Source organism: Gymnodraco acuticeps, unplaced genomic scaffold (genome assembly GCF_902827175.1).
Source record: "Gymnodraco acuticeps unplaced genomic scaffold, fGymAcu1.1, whole genome shotgun sequence".
NCBI classification, from domain to species: Eukaryota; Metazoa; Chordata; class Actinopteri; order Perciformes; family Bathydraconidae; genus Gymnodraco; species Gymnodraco acuticeps.
In genome coordinates this window covers 3650432-3666497 of record NW_022990021.1, presented here as the reverse complement: position 1 = coordinate 3666497, position 16066 = coordinate 3650432, and the positions used below count along the sequence as shown (strand labels likewise).

The 16066-nt window shown below is 39.3% G+C and overlaps 1 protein-coding gene across 2 annotated transcripts in view; it reads right to left on the bottom strand.

Moving 5' to 3' along the window:
• Positions 1 to 16066, bottom strand: part of enkur (enkurin, TRPC channel interacting protein) — a 28655-nt gene that overhangs the window by 7121 nt on the left and 5468 nt on the right. The window contains exon 1 of one of the 2 annotated variants that reach the window (XM_034214083.1): positions 11475 to 11497. The exons of the other annotated variant lie outside the window; for it this stretch is intronic. The gene's annotated coding sequence lies outside the window, so the exon portion shown is untranslated. Of the gene's footprint in view, positions 1 to 11474; positions 11498 to 16066 lie in introns of those variants that run through there. 2 annotated transcript variants of the gene reach the window in all.

Genomic DNA, 16066 nt, shown 5'->3' with positions numbered 1-16066 from the left:
AAACCCGGTGCTTATCAAGCTCCAGTTCCGAACCGGCCCTGAAACACCGTTGGTGTGAATGAGGTAATAGTGCCATCACTATGAATCACTCAAACTTCTATTGGCTATCGCTCCAAAACATTTGACGTGAAAGGTTAAGGTGCGGGACATCTCGAAGTGGTTCACTAATCACAACAAAACTGGCCGGCTAACCAATCAGAACACACTGGGCTTTCGTTTCAGACAGAGGGTGAGAAGAGGTGCTTCACAGGCAGTATGTAATCATGTCACAATAGAGTCTGAAAATAAAAGTATAAACCTGAAAATGAGCCCCTTTAAGTTATTGTTCATTTAAATCAGAATTACGCATCCTTGAACAGTACTGTCCTTTGGTATCATGGACTCTTCATTCCTTTAAGATGGTCATTTTTTAAAGCATATTAACAAATATTTGTGTTCAAATAAAAAGGGGCCAGAAAGAAATTGTGCCTGAGCCTACATGATGAAAAAAACGTGTTTACTCTGATTATACTCCAATAGACCTCTCAACTCAATTCAAAGAAAGAGCTCATTTCCCCTCTGTGGGACAAATAAAGATATTCTGATTCTGTATTCTGATTGATGATGACCCAACATTTCTTTACATCATTATCCAGGACCTTGGCCCACTAGATGGGGATGTCTACCTTTTGTCAATGCTGTGTGATAATACTAGTGAAAGTGTTGCAGTAACAGAGTAGTATTGCTGGTTAGAAGGTCAAATAAACAAGTGAATAGCGATATCAAATCAATATCTGCAGTCATTTGACTACTTTGTATTGTACTCTACATTGTAATACAAATAGACAAAAAAATTCCCTTTCTATTTACATCATCTTCTCATCTTATTACTTAAACGTTTCTCCGCTGATGTTAGGATTGCTGAATAGCTATCAAAGCAGTATGGAAGATCTCAGCATGGCATTAAAAAACAGCTAATGAATCGATCTACATAGTCCACTAATATCGAGGTGAAGCTCAAGTAGCTGGTTTTCTCCTCCAATAAGTGTCCACTCACTCATTTCCTACCTTACTGAAGGTATTTTGTGATTTGTTTCCCTTTTAGGTGCCTCTCAGCTGCTAACATTCGGCACCATTTATTCCTTATTAAGAGCGTTCAAGCTCTTTTATTTGTTCTATTGAGAGAAACAGTATAAGAGGCTGAGTTTGACCATTTTGATGGACATGCGGTAGAGGCTCAACTTTGTTGTTTTTGCAAATGTTTCATCAACAAGGAAGGGCATTGTGATTTTTTACAAACATATACCTCAGAAACATGTTTAACTAAGGCATTTACAGTACACACCAGACCTTCAGCCTTGATTTCTTGAAGTTCAAAATAAGTAAAATGACCTTTGTAGTAAATCTATGTGCTGTATTTCTGAATTATAATGATTAAAAAAGTCTGATTTATCATTTTCAATAATTAGTTATGTTATCTCTTATTTACCTGTAAACTGAATTGTAGGGCACAAAGGTTTGATTTGTATTTTAAAAAATGTATATTTTGGAAAGGGAGACATTTGAAAAATGTTTTCTTGAGACATTAAAAAACCTCTGGCACACTTCATAACATGTATATGGCAATATTACAGCTTGTGTCTTTGGTGTATAAGGTGATGGATATGAGGATATTGATAATATTATGTGTCACAGCTCTTTGTCTCCAGCTAAACCTCAATGCACTTTTTGCCAGACACCTGCCAGAATCCTCCTATAATACAGAGCAGAGGTGGGCCTGATGATAATTACCCTCCGACGTCACGCCATCTATAACTGGAGAGCTCAGAATGACTCCTGTCTCTGTGGCTATCAGTCGAGTCATTTAAATCCAGGTGCTGCCTGACAGGAGGGAGGAAGATAAGTTTCATAGATCTGCAGGATCGCTTATGACTGCAGTTGTTAAAATAGATGGAAAGGCCTGATTTGACAAGGCACTTCACTAGCATTCTAGAATCTAGATCACTGTCTCTGAGTTTAAGCCTGAACTTATAGGAAAAGTGTTTCCTTCACTTCTGTTCAAATGTATTATTTGCTGGCAAAAACTTTTTCAGTTTTTCAGGGTGTTTAAGTCACACAACTATCTTAAGGAAAAACTGTGTTCCTCAATAAAAAAAACACAGCCAAAGTTAGCTTTGTTTAGGTTAAGCAGTGTTTTTTCTTAGTAGTCGTTGTAAAAAAGATAATTGTGCAACCCTTTAACAATTTGAAAGAGTCATCTAATATGTAGAAAACGTGTTTTTGAGGATATATCCTAAGGAAATTACCTGTAAGAGACATGTGTGCAACTATCTGTCTTCTAAGGGAACTTAAAGCACATTGTAAAATAAAATGACATTTAAATATAAAATAATAAATTAACATGCCATATGCAACTGGTCACTGGTGTTATTTTTTAACTCTGGAATCACTGTAGCCTATTTACTTTCACGCTTTTATTTCAGGAATGGAATGAACACGTCGCATGGGACACTTTCTCCTCCCAATGGTCTCACAGAGCTGAATGCACACTGCAATAACTTCACAAGTTGAGTCTTAGTAGAGCGAAACCGTTAACAGGATTTTTGCAAAATTACTGGTTACTTTTAAATATTTCTATTCATAAAAACTCATACAAGCTAAAATATCATCCTGCAGCATTAAGATGTCTTTTAATTTCAATAGGATATCACCCTAATACAAGCCCCCCAAAAAACTACAAGGGTCAATACAATGTTTTGTCTATATCATATAGGTTGGCATCTCCCACATTACATCTTAGTAGCAATATGCTATTTCTGCATTAACATAGACATTACAAACAGCAGTGTGAGTGAGAAATAAGAGCAACATCTACTGCAGTAGTTTTCTTGTCAGTATTTTAGTGAAAAAGAGGTCTGTGGTTTGAAGTGATCCATTGCTCTTGCTGTTTTGGGGCTTTTGGCACACAGAGAAGGAAAAAGGTGCTTCCTACGGGAAATCAAGATAAAATACATTTTGTATTCAATTAGTGCATACTTTAACAATCACCCCTCTGACTAAGTGTTTTTATAGGATGACTGGTCACTTTAATTGTTTGTTGTGCATGAACATTACATAACATATGCACATACTCTCTGTGTACAGCTATTTTTCTTCTTGCCTTCCCTCTCTGTGTCCATGGCTTCTTTTGGCCTTATTAATCAAGCTGCTTGGCAGGTGGATGTGAGGAATGGGTGGGTAAAGTGTCTGACGGTGGAGGAGTGTGCAGTTGTGTGTGTGTGTGTGTGCTAGTGTGACGGGAAGGAGAGAGAGCCAGCTGTTGCTCAGCACTAGAGGCCCACGGCTGGGTGAGCAGGGATAATTGCAGGTACCAGCCTGTTCCCATCTCCTTAATGTGAACCTGTGGCACAATGGAAACTGCTCTTTCACAGTGGAGGGAAATAGAAAAGAGAGAGGAAGGAAATGAACACACCGGAGGAGTTTAGAAAGAAAATCCGGTGAATATGGTTCACTTGAGATTCTTCTCCTAAGATCCCTGAGTCTAAAGTGTATTGTCTTCTGTTTCAATCCACAATGCAGTATAGAGATTTCGGTATTTTGGCACATAGGCATCACTTTGGCCTACACCTGTGGTCTTTTCAGGATGACTTGAAATTACTCATTGAGAAAACGTATGTATGAAAGATTTAACAACTACTGTCACCTTTGTTGTCTTAACCAAATCCTTTTTTAAGGGGTTTGTGTCCATTATATTTTTCTTTCCCTCCACTGGCTCAAAGGTGGAAACTCATTTAATGTCAAGTTATTTCACAACATACAAGTCAACTCCTTGACCACTAATGCATAGAATGCTGTTGAATATACACATATTTTAATTCCATTTCAGATTACATGGGTGCAGGGATGTAGCCCCATCTTCCAAATGAAGTCTCCTTGCCAGTTAGAAAAGATAAATACTTATTTGGTTCTTTCTAAACCTTCTCTTCCTATAGTTGACTTTTTTCATTTATTTTACTGGTACAACCTTATTACATTACATTGCATTTAGCTGACGCTTTTATCCAAAGCGACTTACAATAAGTACATTCGACCAGGAAGACACAACCTTGAAAAAAACAGAATCATATAAGTACATCAGGTTTCATAGAGCCAAACATTTCAAGTGCTACTCAACTGGCTTTAGGTAAGCCAGTCCTTTATTAGTATAAAAGTGCTTCGTTAATAATTCTATCGCTCGAAGTGGAGTCGAAAGAGATGAGTTTTCAGTTTGCGCCGGAAGATGTGCAAGCTATCTGCTGTCCTGATGTCAATGGGGAGATGGGAACTTGGGTCCCCCTCGCAGCGAGGGTGCAGCGAGTCGTTTGGCTGATGCAGAGCGTAGTGCACGCGCTGGGGTGTACGGTTTAACCATGTCCTGGATGTACGAAGGGCCAGATCCATTCGCAGCATGGTAAGCAAGTACCAGCTTATCACAGTAGTGTAATACAGTGTTGAAGATCTTTTAATAATGAAATATCATTTGTTTAGTAAGTTACTTTTTCTAAATGTCCCCATTGGGAAAGTGAATTGGATCAAAGCATTCTTGCAGAGAATCATCAGCTTTGGTAAAAAAGTTCTGTCCCATGATGGTTCAAATAAATTCTATTTCAGAGGTTTTTCTCCTCCTGCCAATGACAAACCCACAGGGGAACTCAAAATCTTTGTCGGTCTTGGCATGGACAATCGTCACATTTATAAATGTTGGCATGAAGTACTGGCACCATGCTTTGGTTCTGAAGTGGAGGTAAAACACACGCCCACAACTGCAAAGAGCTGAGCTGAATTCTTGGCAGCAGCGCCTCTGCCTTTGACCAAGGGGCTTGGCCAATACCATTGTGAGTACCAGAGTGGGAAGCCACTGAGAGATAACGTCTTGTTCTGCTAATATACTGTGGTATATACTGTAGGGAGCTTGGAACTAAACTACGGGGAAAAACTGACGAATGAAACACATTTTCTTTTTTAATGTTTTGCTGTATTATTGCAATCTCAAAAACAACCAAGAGGCAAACATTTTGAACGAACAAATAGAGCATTGTATGGGCAATGAAATATTCCACAGTGTAATTATGAGTTGTTCCAATATGGATTGTGTGTTATTACACTTACAACCTTTAGAAATTGTGTAAGATGTGTAGCTGATGGCATAAGATATTATAACGTGTAATATGTAACAAATCACGTTTTGTATTTTATCCCATTTAGAGGAAAATGTAGACTTGTTTTCATTGTTCTTCAATTAGCTATAAATATATTGCATTGTAGATGCAGGTCTACATATAACCTTGTGTAAAACAACGATATTAAATCATTGTTGACTGTGAAATTATAGAGCATCTTAAACAATTTTGTGACATGACATCTCATTATAAGACAAGCTTGTTTTGTACTAAAACAAGTCATCAGATCTGAGTCTGACAAGTTAAAAAGAGTGTGTATGCATGTCTTTATACATCTACGTTATTAGTAGACTTAAGATGGATGGATAGATTGATTATTACTGCATAGCGATGTGTTTTTTTCCGTGATCAATGGTTTCTTTCTAGAAAACAATCAGACACAGCTCAACATCGTGTTCACCCGAGGCATCCCAGCTAATTACCTCAGACATTGATTTGTACTCCAATATACCTCTGTAAGAAAGTGCGAGGAAGAGGAGGAGAGAACAAAGGGCTAATGAAGGTACATGATTGTTATTGGATTGAACTTATTTGCATTTTGATGCAAACTGGGGGCTGAACAGTAGCCGTTGGTGCCTATCTGCTGCTAACAGTCTTTGAGAAGCACATAAAGAGAACACTGCGATTAAATTCAAGGTGAACCAAATAACCGAATGGTCCTGAAACAGATTATATTTAACTGGCGTCTGGCGACCGTCTGCCAGGAAGAGAATCCATTTCTCACTCGCAAAATGAGAAAACAACCACCCTGAGATGGATCTGTGTGAAATGAGATATGAGCCATGTCTCGGAGGACTCGCTGAGTTCAGATTGACAGCTGACTGACAGGGGTTAACTGCAACTGGCTCAGAGGTGTAAAACTGACCCTCCTGGACCCTTTGTTGAGGGCAGGGTTGATTCATGTCTGGATGTGGCTTGATTCCTAAGATATTGCTGTAATTGACCATTAGCTGACACCTCATTGCTACTACGCCTGTCAAGCTTTCTATTCTTGTATTGGTGTCAGATTTAACACTCAGAATTGCAGCAGTTGTTGAAAGAGCATTATAAAAAGAGGTTACATATTTAACAGATTGCATATGTAGCCTGGTTGAACAAGTACCTCAATTACTTTGCCTACATGAATGAATTAACACGATGATTACTTTTTCTGATTACCCTTTAAAGAGCGGGTTTCAGAAGTATTTGTAATGTGAATTTTAGAACAAAATATTGTTTATAATGCTGCATTCAGTTTTATGCACAGTTAAGGTCAAGTAGATGTAATTAAGACAAACTATTTGTAAAACTAATTTAACAGTATCAACTGTGTATTTTAATGAACACATCAAGTGTTTTTTCCCCAAATGACCTTCAAAAGTTAAGTGGGAACGAGGCTATAATATGCCATTCCTCCATATCTGAGCAATCTGTCCTGCAAGCCTGAAAACCAGCTGCAAATGCACCGACTGGCTGGAAATGCAACATTCTTGGATCACTTGAGGGCTCCGGTCCTTTCTAGTTTTATGTGATTCCTCTCATACTCGCAGTGTCACTCAGCAGAGGCTTCACTTTTCTCAAAGACAGCGAGGGCAATGACATTGAGCGGCAGTTCACACCCAGGGAAGGACTCTCAAAGTCAACTTCCCCAACAATGACTCCATGTTTTCAGAGGAAAGGTTGTACGACAAGGGTAACTCTGTCTCTAATCATTAATGTACGGTACTATACGATACGATGCAATAAACTGTATTGTCCCCGTAAGGACATTTGTTCTGGACTCCGTCCGGCCGTTCCACATACATGTACGTATACAAACATAGTTAACATTAAAATAAAGTATATTACATTACATGTGAGTGTTAAGAAGCAGGAATGACTGCTTATAGTTGTTCAGCCTGCTCTTGGGAACCCTGAATCTTCTACTGTGTCAACCAACAGCACAATCTGTCTTTGAGAACATCATCAAACTTAACAATAAGAGCATCAATATCACTGTGCAAGATGAAAGACTGGCATTCAAAGCGCTGTGTCAAAAAGCCAAAGAAGAATGTGTCTCAAACTTTCTCCTGCAATGATTCGCTTTGATGAAACCAGTATCTTCTTTCCTGTAAATCAATTGAAATTATTTAAATAATTACCTTTACTTTGTTCAATTTTTAGCTTTTAACTAAGATATAAACATTATAGTTTTAAGTTAGCTCAACAATCTTTGAGAAGAGCATTGAACATTTAAAAATGTTTTGGGTGTGAAGTAATAATAATAATAATAATAATAATGCATTTTATTTATATAGCGCTTTTCACAACTCAAAGACGCTTTACAGTATGAGGGAGGGTAGACAAACAAGGACAGGCAAAGAAGTAAGTATAGTAAAATAAAAAATAAATAAAAAGGCAGTCAAGAGGAAGTTGATTGAGAGGGGGGGGGGGGGGGGCTTATGGATAGACAGAGTTGAAAAGATGTGTTTTGAGGCAGGACTGAAAGACTGTGAGGGACTCAGAGTCACGAAGATCTTGGGGGAGGGAATTCCAGAGCCTTGGAGCTGCCACTGAGAAGGCTCTGTCCCCAAAGCTGCAGAGTGTGGATGTGGGAATGGATAGGAGTCCGGCTGCGGTGGATCTGAGGGACCGTGGGGGTTGATAAGGAGTGAGAAGGTTTGTGAGATAAGGGGGGGCCAGATGGTGGAGTGCTTTGTAGGTGAGGACCAGAACTTTGTAGTTGATGCGATGGGAGACAGGAAGCCAGTGGAGGTCTTTGAGGACTGGGGTGATGTGATACCATGATTTGGTATGCGTGAGGAGACGTGCAGCTGCATTTTGAACCCGTTGGAGTCTGTTGAGGGATGTAGTGCTGATGCCGTAAAGAAGTGAGTTGCAGTAGTCAAGGCGGGAGGAAATGAAGGCATGGATTAGTCGTTCGGCTGCGGGGCGAGTGAGAGAGGGTAGGATTTTTGCAATATTGCGGAGGTAGAAAAATGAGGTTTTGACTGTTTGGCGGATGTGAGGTTCGAGGGAGAGGGTGGGGTCAAAGATTACGACAAGGTTACGTGCCTGATTGGAGGGGGAAACAATGATGCCATTGATGGCGAGTGTTATGTTAGTGACCTTGCTGAGGGTGGATTTGGAGCCGATTAGGAGGAGTTCTGTTTTGTTAATGTTCAGTTTGAGGAGGTTATGTTGCATCCAAGTTTTAATAGCTGTCAGACAGGAATCGATGTGGGTAAGGGGTGGGTTATGGAGGGATTTGGTGCTGAGGTAGATCTGAGTGTCATCAGCATAGCAGTGGAAGTCCAGGTTGAAGTGGCGGAGTATCTGACCGAGGGGGAGGATGTAAATGATGAAGAGGAGGGGGCCAAGTACTGCACCTTGAGGAACGCCTCAGGTGACTGAGGCTGTGGCAGAGGAGTAGTTAGGGAGGGAGATGAAGTGGGATCGTTCAGTGAGATAGGACTGGAGCCATCTGAGTGCAATACCTTCAATACCAATGTCCCTGAGTCAGGTGAGCAGGATGTTGTGGCTCACGGTATCAAAGGCTGCACTCAGGTCGAGGAGGATGAGAATATTGAGGGAACCAGTGTCAGCAGAGGTGAGGAGGTCATTGAGGACTTTGACGAGTGCAGTTTCTGTACTGTGGTGAGGACGAAATCCAGACTGAAGGGGTTCATAAAGCTGGTTGGTTTGGAGATGGCAGTGAATTTGTTTGGCTACAATGCGTTCAAGAGATTTTGAGAGGAATGGTAGGTTGGAGATGGGGCGGTAATTAGTGAGGGAGGAGGGATCAAGACCAGGTTTTTTGAGGATTGGAGTAACAGCAGCAGTTTTGAAGGCAGAGGGGACGGTTCCATGGGACAGCGAGGAGTTGAAAAGGTTAGCAAGATAGGGGCAGAGGACGGGGAGGCAGGACTTCAGGAGAGGAGTGGGTAGAGGGTCGAGGGAGCAGGTTGTGGGATTTGAGGAACCGATCAGATGGAGTATTTCAAGTGGGGTAACCAGGTTGAACTGGGAGAGGCGGCGCTGGGGAGGAGGAGTCAGGAGGTCAAGGGAGATGGGGGGAGAAATGGTAGCGGTGGAGGTTGGTGGAGATGCTTGTATGTCAGATGGAGCTGAGAAGGAGTGGTTAATGGCGTTAAGTAGCATGCTATTCCTATTTATTTGTAATATCTGACTGATATCCATTTTGGGAATGATAAACTAACCTTTTTCTCCACATGAAGCGCAGCGTAAGTTCAAGCAGGAAAACTGGCTATACATTCATTCACCTCACAGCTGCATATAATCAGCTCATCATGAGTGTTCTCTTTCAACCAATTACATTACATTCACCACAATCTCCAGCAGCCAATCATCGTGCTGCAGTCAAATTTTGAAGTTAATAATAATACATTTGATTGATATAGCACACTTTAAAACCAACGTCATCTCAAGGTTCACAAAGCTATAAGGAGAAAATAATAAAACAAATAAAAAGATATCTAAGGAGCATATTGAATAAAATATGTTAATATAAAAAATAGAGCATATAAGGTTTTAAAATAAAGTACAGGACAGTCAGTAAAATGCGATGCGGAACAGGTGGGTCTTGAGGCATTTCCTAAAAACTGAGAGTGAGAAGTTGTTCTCCTTTCTCCTGCAGTCAGTTGTGATTTCAGGTGTTGATGCTGAGGCCCACCCCCACCCCATCCACCTCCTGTCATCAATGAGAGCTAATCTAAAGAACTCATCACACCTCCTCTTCATCTAATCCAGACCTTCAGCATCCTCTTCTTCCCATCTCTTCATCATCTCCACCAGTGTCTAGATCCCGGGGGGTTTCCTATTATACTCACGTCTGCCTTTCCCCATTAAGATATACGATATCACGATCGGGGTCTAATCGTCAAAGACTATTAACATTGATATCATATGGCACATGTGTCAATAAATGTTCTTTAAGCAAAAAAGGAAGTCTGATTGAACTGCAGTTGCCTGGACCACAATGCAATGCAGAAGACTTTTGACTTTTGCTTCAATCACCCACATGTAAACTACAAAACCAGGACATACTTACAAATCAGGAATCCACGAAACGACGTTTCTGAAAAAAAATTCTGTTCACATTTTTTATTCATCTAACCTTCCACTTATATGTTTGATTCCCCTTAGGCTATTGTCTCAAGGCTATTTTAGGTCATCTACAAATAGACAAAAATAAGCAATGACAGGGTTTTTTTTAAGACAAAGCGTTATATTTTAGACTTTATATCTCTAAATATACTTACAATATAATGTTAGTTAGCACAACAGCAATTACAGTACAGTATGTTCCCAATCGTAGAGAGTGGTTGAGGTGCCCAGTTAAATGCTCTCCAAAAAATAGTAAGTAGTATTATTTTATACTGTAACTATAATGTGAATGCGGTATGAAAGCACTCCGAGCTTAACTACAGTCTGGATAAAAAAATGACAAGGGTGCTTTTACTCCCTAAGTATCAGGAGGGAGAGCTTGCTGCTGAAATAAGAAATGGCACTCGCATTTGAAGCAGCAAGCCAAAAAAAGAGAACAGCCAGAACAGAGGAGAACACAGCCACCCACACCTTGTTCCTCACATTGTATTAGGAATTCAAAGATATGTCTAAAAATATCAGACCTAGCATTAAAAAAACATGGGTATTATTTTGCAATTGGATACTTATGTCATTAAAGTTCTACTTCTATTACCAGATATACTATAACATTAATATGTTTAGGCTTGGATTACAACACATTGTGAACAAATTACACTTTGAATGCATTGAGCAAATGTAAAGGTGGATTTGGGATAGCTGAAAATGCTGTCGATTTAAATTAATGGTAAAATTGTGCGGTAAAATAAGCATATAGACGTATTTCCTAAATATTTCAGCTTGTACTCTGATTACACTTCCTTTCAGGTGATGTTGCAGACGCTCTGCTTTTTCTTGAAATCTAAGCTGTGCTGTCACACTGTTTTATTGCTTTGGTGACATCCATGTGTCAACACTTTACTCTGACTTCCTGTTTGCATCCCTCTGCTGTACTTTATTGTAGGTGTCTTACTAAACCTCCAAACCCAGGCTATAGGAGATTGACAGTCACACCACAGATGGCTTCCTTTTATTCCTCATCACTTATGCCCGTGCGATCACCTTCTCGGTGATTTCCTGCCTGAGGTAAGAAGTGATCAGTGACTGTCTGTTACGGTGTGCAGGAAGCAGGACCCAAATGCAGATTTAAGTGACAAAAATAATTCCTTTATTTCAAGGCTATAATATACAGAGACAGAACAGAACACTCACCGCAGACCAAGTCATTCCACAAGACGAACCGACACTGAACACAGGAAGAGACAAGACTAAATACAGGAAGGGGTAATCACAAGACGAGACACAGCCGGGCAGGGGAGGAGAAACACAAGGGCCACAGGTGAAAACAATCAGACAACTAGACACACCAGGGAAACTAACGACGGGAGGAAAAACACAGGAAGAAGGACCAGACAATATACAAGGATGAAAATACCCATAACCAGACATACAAAACTACAACACAGACAGATCCTAACACTGTCACACAGTGAGCGATTTCCTGAATGAAAGCCAATCTGGGATGCTGGGATCTACTTTATCAAAGTCACTGATATAGGCAAACAACATGCAGGTAACACTTATACTAACACTTTAAGCACTGCTGAACATAAAGCTTGACATCCTCTAGCATTATTGTCCTATATGTGTCACTTGTAGTGGCTGCTATTTAGAAGAAAATTAGAAATTAACATCGATCAAGTGTTTGGTTAAGATGAAATCCTGCATTGTTTAAAGGTCCCCTATTATATTATTTTCAACAATATATTATAGGTCTCAGATATATACAAAACATGTCTCCGAAGTGTTTGACACGAAATACCAAACAGATGATTGTAGCATCCCATAAACCCCTCTGTTTCAGCCCTGTTTCAAAAGTGCTGATTCTGTGTCTGTCGCTTTAAATACAAATGAGCTACTGCTGGCCACGCCCCTCTGTGAGATGATTGGTTTAAAAAAAACAAACACACAATGGTGCTCTAGGAAGAGATTCAGGTGATAAGGTGGGCGGGTATTGGCTAATGGTTGCACAACCCAAAAAAACATTGTGACATCATAACATGCCCAAAATCTGATCAGCTCATTTTCAGACAGGTTTTTATAAATGGATCAGGACAAAAAGAGAGAAAAGATTTGTTCCTGAAACTCTCTAAGTCTCTTTACAGAAAGGAGACACATAATTATGTTCAAAAGACAGGAAAAGTTAATTTTGCATAATAGGTGACCTTTAAAGGCATATTTGCTAGCTAGCGATCTCCTTCTTCTCTGCCTTGGCTGGCAGATAACAGTGTGTCTTGGTGCATTTCTACCACCCATATGAATTGAATAGGATGAAACCATTAGAAATATTTAGTGTATGGTGTGTAACCTGTGCATGAGGGTATAAATGGACCTCGCTTACAGTACATTTTTAGCTTATTTATTAGCCAAATGATTTTGATTACTCACCCCATCCCTAATCCTTGACAGTTTTGACAATGTAAGGAACAAGGTGTGGGTGGCGTTTTCTCCTCAGGCCTGGCGGTTCTTTTCTGTTTTCACCTGCTCCAATTCATTGGAGTGCCATTTGTTATTACAGTCCCAAGCTCTCCTTTGTAAATGTCCCCTCTGTGGGACGAATAAAGGTATTCTGATTCCTTTCTTGAAACTTCGTAAAAACAGAAGCACCCTTGTCCTTTTCTGTTCCATACTGTAATATTAGGTTGTGCTACATCCATCAAGCATTATTATGCATTTACATAAAAGTGACAGTGTAAAATGTTTATCTTGCAGACATTAAACTGATCACTGATAACTGCATGAACTATTCTTAGGAAGATAAGATTGTAGCAGAACATTGCATTTTATGTTTTTCATAAAAAAATATAAAGTAAACATATGAAGTCTAAATAATTGAACAAAGTCAGTACCTCAAAACTGAAATTAATGTTAACATTATTGATATCATTTGTCCACGAATCAATCATAACAGCATGTTCATGGTGTCCGAATTGCAGCACACAAACTTGCAAGATGGCTCACTCCTACAAATAAATATTATCTCCTCTCCAACATCTTCAAGTTCCATGGCCGATTTCCCATCAGTGCAGTCTTTCTGCCTGTACACCAGCGCCTCCTTCATATAGGTATATCTAAATGAAACCACCTTCTTAAAGCTTTCCTAGTTTCAAATGGAAGGAGGGAAGCCAGGATTAAATCTGCATTAAAATATCCTCAGTGAATCCAGATCATCATTAGATATATAACATCTACTGTGTTGGAGGTGTTTAGGATAAGACCACTGGAGCAGAGACAAAACAACCAGCGAGTTCATTCTATAAGGATTATTACGGCCCATTTTTTTATCAAACCCTAGGGAGTTGTAATCCCCCTTTATGTGGTATATTTAGCTACAAGTATGTACGATGTGTCCACGTACAGGGGATTGAGCTCTATGATCTGGCAGCTGATAATTCCCATGTGAAGAGATTCAATTTGAAGGATATTTTTCTGATTACAGCCCATCTGTGATGGTTATTGTGGGTGAGGAATTCCTGGATAAAACCAAAAGGCATCAACTTCAGCAATGTACCTTAAAAAGATTCCAATTGGTAGATTTGTTCTCAAATATCTATCTCACTTCTCTGATTTGTTCAATTTTTTTCAAGCAATCAATGAACCTCACTAGGGATGTCTTTGAATCATGAAAACAGCGGTATTGGTTGCCTCTCTTCTGCTGATTCCAGACCCCCTCTGCTCATTATTGGTGACCTGTTTTATTGGTTGAGTGACTGCAGGGGTGACTGCTTTCAATGCGCTTTTGGACGTTATAGTAAATTCCCTATACATGTGTTCACACATAGTAGGCACATTTATTTCCAATTCGTATACAAATGTTTTATTTTTAAAAATGTCCTTTGAAAATCAGTTTAAATAATCAGTATAAAAAGAGCCTCTCTAATTAAAAAAAAAGCCTCTCACCAAATGATTTATAGATACATGTAAGTTAGTTTCTATTAGTACTCTGGAAGTTTTCCATTTTCACATTAATTTCATTATGCTATTTTTTAAGGTATGGACTATGTATTTTCTTCAATATATGACAAAAAAACCTGATCATCCTAGCAATGGAGGAACACATGGTACATTTTTGCTATGCTGTGCACACTTTATTATCACTCATTTGTTTATCAAACTGATACCTCTTACCAGGTAACTTGTTTTTGTAACACATTCATAATCTTGTCTATAAAAAATGTATTCGGTATTCAAGATTACATAATATACAAGCCATATACACTTATGTCACTCATATTTCTGCGTTAACGTCAACATGTTACAATGATGTAACCTAATAATGTGTGAATGCAATTGGTCCACCGATCTTTCAGTAACCACCGTCCCACAACCAGTAGGACTTATAGGGACAACATTACAGGGCAGATCTTCCACAATAAACATATCAAACCTGTAATATGGAGCAGAACAAATTGATATTCTTTTAGGGTACCTTACTTGTCACATTTTTTAAAGTGCATTTAAATCAAGGAATTGGCGTTGAGGACATATACATATTTTAAACTGGCAGCATATAAGATTAACAACCCATGCAGATGGTTAACACCTCAAGAGAAGGTGCTATGTCCACCTTCGTCACCGCCATCATCACCATGACTGATGGTTTAGGATTTTCTATATTTTTCTATTTCCTTCTTTAACTTGAATATGGATATAGAAAAGAAAGCAGAATAAAAAAAGAAAATACTTTGCAATATATAGTACAGCTATTTGAGGCCTATTTTATGTAAATTGGTGTAAGGATAGCAACTGCTGCTGTCCTATTTCATGGTTTACTACAATTCTCGAGCTTTTGGGACAAGCAAGCAGCCTTTTGGATGCTGCTGTATGTAGGTGGGTCAATAAATCTAGGAGGTCTTCAGGTTCCAACTTCCAGCCCCCCGGTGGCCCCCAGCATCGCACAGGTTGACTGTCAGCTCTGTCGCACCGTCACGCCTGTCTTCCTCACTCTCCTTCTGGGACGAGATGCCTCTAGCCCACACAGCGTGAAGTGACATGCCCCTACACCCGGTAGAGAGAGAGAGAGAGCAACCTTGGATCTTGAACTAACACGGAATAGAGACACTGATAGAATGATGACAAAGCGGAGAAATGGATCAGACCCCTCTTTTTGTTTTTTCATAAAAAAACTTCCTATAGTTGTAATTGGCAAATATTGAATGAGAAACAGCCTGCCTCGACAAAAATAAATTATACATTTTTTAAATTAGAAACATATCCAGGTTGAAGGGAAGGCATGGCTGAATTCCCACAAATAGGTTTGGATATGGTTGCCAATTTTATTTAAGAATTAAAAGAATATACAGTAATATGTTTGAGTATTACAAAGACACATGTTTTTGGCTTGTTATAGTTTGCTTGGTGCAGTGTTGGCGGGTGGTTTCAAAAGACATCTACTGTATGAAGTTAGATAGCTGAGTTGCTTTTTATTCGTATTTGACCAAACAAACATATTTCAAACTTGATCTTGCAAACTAAATGGCTAAAAGGGCGCTCAAACATTACACCCAAAAGTGATTATTTCATACAATCTCATCTTAATCCCATAGGCAACAATGTAGAAAAATATCCCGTACATTCATCCACCAATCGTGATTTAAATCAGAATTGTATTAATTAGTAGATGGACATTGTGGATCAAATATAATACCACACCATATTCAAACCTGATGGAGAATTTGCTTCGTTTTTAAGTGTTAAATAACAACTAAAGATGATTTCTGGACATTGATTGTTGCTTATTATCA